The sequence below is a fragment of the Zonotrichia leucophrys genome, chromosome 1A (assembly GCF_028769735.1).
Source record: "Zonotrichia leucophrys gambelii isolate GWCS_2022_RI chromosome 1A, RI_Zleu_2.0, whole genome shotgun sequence".
Classification (NCBI taxonomy): domain Eukaryota; kingdom Metazoa; phylum Chordata; class Aves; order Passeriformes; family Passerellidae; genus Zonotrichia; species Zonotrichia leucophrys.
In genome coordinates, this window is record NC_088170.1 from 69,587,478 (window position 1) to 69,591,674 (window position 4,197).

The 4,197-nt window shown below is 46.2% G+C and overlaps 1 non-coding gene across 1 annotated transcript; it reads left to right on the top strand.

Annotated features, from left to right (window-relative positions):
* The first annotated feature begins 1,581 nt into the window (after positions 1 to 1,581).
* Positions 1,582 to 1,696, top strand: LOC135442887 (U5 spliceosomal RNA). The gene has a single exon (XR_010438735.1). It is a non-coding gene; the product is annotated as a U5 spliceosomal RNA (small nuclear RNA).
* The last annotated feature ends 2,501 nt before the right edge of the window (positions 1,697 to 4,197 follow it).

Consider the following 4,197-nt stretch of genomic DNA (forward strand, 5'->3'; position numbering starts at 1 on the left):
GCTCTTTTATTGGTCAAAAAACAGAATAAATCTTGGAAAATATTGTAGAGAGTGGGTTAGAGTGAGTTTGGTACCATCCCAGCCTGTTCAAGCTGAGGAAATGAGTTATTTGGGTTTGGGATCTTCTGCTGTTGGGAAGAATGAAAATTGGGCCAGAAGGTCTCACAGATATGTATCCTTAGCAGAAAGATTTTTGAATGTAGAATCTGATGGAGGAATAGAGATGGAAGCAAGTTTTGATATAGAAGAAAAGAATTACTGATAACCAAGGAGGCAAAGGGTGTATTAGTTAGAAGGGGTTTTTATGGATTAGAGCAAAGGATAAACCCACCCCAAACAAGAAGATGTTTTTACCAAGCACAAAGAGAGCACAGGCAAACAAGGCAGCAAATGGTGCAAGTAGAAAAAAGGTCTCAGAATTTTCCACTGCAAGAAAACTGAAAAACAACTTCTAGCTTAAACTGTAATGTACTGACTTTGAGTGATTGGAGAACAGTAACATGAATATGGTAATTACAGTAGTTATAACAGGCTACAGATAATAGTTAAGGTATAGTTTGGTTCATCTGTATTGAGATGCTCAGCAAAGAAAAGTCTATAATGCATTGTAACCAAACCAAAGAGTCTCCAAGCCTGCCTGCAGCTGGAGCTGACAGCTGTGGGCACAGCTCTGTCACCCACCACCCTGGGCTGCTGTAACACCTTGGATACAATAAACTGCATTTTGGATACAATAAACTGCACTTTGGAGAGCCCCTGGAGTCCCACATCCCTCATTCAGGCTCTCACACTCCTCCCTGGAGCTATTGCAGTGGTTTCAGAGGAGGCTCCAGAGATGCTCCAAGGGCTGCAGCCCCTCTGCTCTGGAGCTGGGGGTGCTCACCTGGACAGGAGGAGGCTCCAGGGAGAGCTCAGAGCCCCTGCCAGGGCCCAAAGGGGCTGATGGAGAAGGAGGTGTGTGATTTTACCCCAGCAGATACTGATAGTATGAGGGGAAATGGACTTAAATTAAACCTGGGAGATTTAGGTGGGATATTGCACAGAAATTCTTTATTGTGAGGGTTGGGAGGCCCTGGCACAGGATGCCCAGAGCAGCTGTGGCTGCCCCTGGATCCCTGGCAGTGTCCCAGGCCAGGCTGGACAGGGCTTGGAGCCCCCTGGGACAGTGGGAGGTGTCCCTGCCATGGCACGGGTGGCACTGGGTGGGATTTAAGGTCCCTTCCCACCCAGCCCCTCCTGGCATTCTGTGTTGGTTGGAACAGGAGCTGAGCTGAGCCAGCCCAGGCTCTGCCCAGCTGACAAAAGGCACTGGTCTCATGTTTCCCTAGAGCTCATTACCTGTGCCTCATTAGCATTCAGCTAATTTGCATACCCAGGGTGCACTGCGGGCCAGCAGCACAGCTCTGCTCCAAATTCCCATTTTTGCCATGGGAACACTTGGGTGGAGACACGGGACTGGGCTGTGACCCTGCCAGGGGACCGTCTGGGGCCAGCACAGGGTGAAACTGGGGGTGGAAAAGGTGACCGTGTCCTTCCGAGGAACCTCCATGCAGGGCAGGGCCTGGGCAGGGCCAGGAGGTCATCCTCTGGTTTCTCTTCAGAGCGAATAAATCTTTCGCCTTTTACTAAAGATTTCCGTGGAGAGGAACAGTCAGGAGTGACTGGGAATTTTTGGTGGCTCTGCTTTGGTAGAGCTGCTCTTTTATTGGTTAAAAAATAGAATAATTCTTGCACATTTTGTTGTTGAAAGTGTTGTAGAGAGGGGTTTAGAATGTGTGGGGTAGTAACCCAGCCTGTTCAAGCTGAGGGAATGAGTTATTTGGGTTTAGGATTCTCCAGTCTTGGGCAGGATGAAAGTTTGACAAGAAGGTCTCACAGATATGTGTGCTTGGCAGAAAGATTTTTGAATGTAGCATCTGAAGAAGTAATAGAGATGGAAGCAAGTTTTGATCTAGAAGAAAAGAATTGTTGAGTCCGTCTTACTGGGCACACTCTCTTTGCAAAGGTTTGTTTTAATTAAAAAAGAAATCTCTTGGAGCATGGGCAGGAGTGGGAAAATCTGTGCTGGAGGGCAGCAACTCCAGCTCAATGATTTGAGAAAAAACCTCAGAGCAATGCCTGAGATCCCTGAGCAGGGCTGACTCAGCCCTGGATGCAGAATGGGACGTGCTGAGCAAGATGAGGAGAGTCATTTCTCATCTGGGCATGGGAGAAGGGGGGACACCCTGCTCTGATGTCTGTGCCTGCAAGGGAGCATCCAGGGCTTGGAGAGAGCAGCAAAAGTTACTCAGAAGTCTGGAGGACAAGCTCTGAGTGGGAAATGTGTCAAAATTACCCCATTCAGTTCCTGGGGGTGACACTAGAGAGGCACCTCCTTATGGGGATGTTTGGCTGATTCTGCAGGGGAGTTTCAGAGGAAATAAGAGAAAACATTGCTCAAGTCAGGCTGGAGGAGGTAAAGACTCAGGTGAATTAGGGGGAGGATTTAACATGCTGGGAAAAGGTTCTGAGCAATCTGGTGGATTTTCTGTCACCTCAGAACAAACTCTGGAAATCAGGCTGTGGTTCAGCACAAAGCACTCGATCCCCAACAAGAGCAGATGGGAAAAACAAGTGAGTTATTGTATAAAGATATGTGATATTTATGATATTTCACAAGATTTTATTTATTAATTTAAAACATTACATTTTTTCTATAATAAATGTAAAGTTCATAGTTAATTCCAGGTGGGGAAAAACAAGTGGATTATGATATAAAGATATGTAATATTTATAATATTTTACAATATTTTATTAATTGATTAAAAATACATTTATTATAAGCTAAATGTAAAGTCCATAGTTAATCCCAAGTATATAAATCTCTGAAATCAAGCCAAAATTCAGGCCAGCAGAAAGGTGGTGCAGCTTGGTCTGGAGCAAGATCCAAACCCTCTGAGCACATTTAAGGCTCCGTCACTCTGCAAAATTTAATTTTGCAGCCCTGCCCTGCTCTGGTCCAGCAGGAGATGACTGGCTGTAGCTGAACAAAGGGAACAGGATGGAACAGCAGAAGTGCAGGAGAGTCCTGAGACTGGAATGTGCTGCTGCTGCGGTTGAGAAGAAGCACAACAGTTATTTTTTGTTTTTCCAGGAACATCTACACTGATTCCATGAGTTTCTGATGCCCCAAACTGAGTGAAGCCTTGGGTAGGGATCTGCTTTTCTCTGCCACCCCATTTTCTCCATCACCTATTCCTAAGGATGGTCCTGGCAGTCCAAAGAGCTGAGCTTTATTTTCGCCCCTTCATTTCCCAAATTTCAGCTTGGGGGATTCTAACCTGGGCCCTCCTATTTTTTTTTTTTTTTCCTAAATCACCATGTGTTTCTCACAGATCCACATTCTTCTCCCACTCCCTGTGAAGATCTTGTCCTGCCAGGCTCATCCAAGGCCTCAAGATCTGCTGTCAGAAATGATGAAGACATTCCCAATTCCCAGGCTGAGCAGCCAGGATGGGGTTTGCAATCAGTTTTAATCACAAGTAACCGAGTGGATTGTGAGCCACAAGCACTGTCTGCAGGCAGCTGTGATGTAATGGAGATGACACTTCAGAGCTGGGTCTGAGGGTTGTTTTTGGGCAAGGCAGAGAACCACAAAATTAGCCTCAGTGCAGGGGAAAAGGAGAAAAGTATAAAGAGAGTGAGTGCTGCAGGCTCACACCAATAAGAGTTCCCTCCCTGCTGGGCAAGACAATAATCAAAATTAATTTGTGGAGGACGGCAGGCACTCAAAGAGAAATCAAACAGGTGACCACAGCTGGTGTGAAATTTCACAGGATGGGAAAGGAAGAGGGCTGGGAGGAAACAGCTACCAGCTGTCCCTGCCTTCCTGAGCCTGCAGGAACAGAGAGCCCTTTCCTCAAAATGCTTGGATGCTGAATACATGAGAAACAGCCCTTTGGAGGAAGGAGAAATCTCCTGGGAGCAAACCTGATGTCTTTAAATGCATGTTCAGGTTAGTCAAGCAGCACATGGCAAGTGATGGATATCACAGGCTCTTTTCAACAGAGCAGAGTCCCTGCTTGCTGCTGCTTCTGCCCTGCTCTGCTGCATCCACATCCTGGATCCATCCTGGACAGCTGTGCTCTGGATCTTAAAACAAAGAATTAATGGCTTTATACTGAAATAAAGTAGGTTTAGATGAGATGTCAGGAAGAA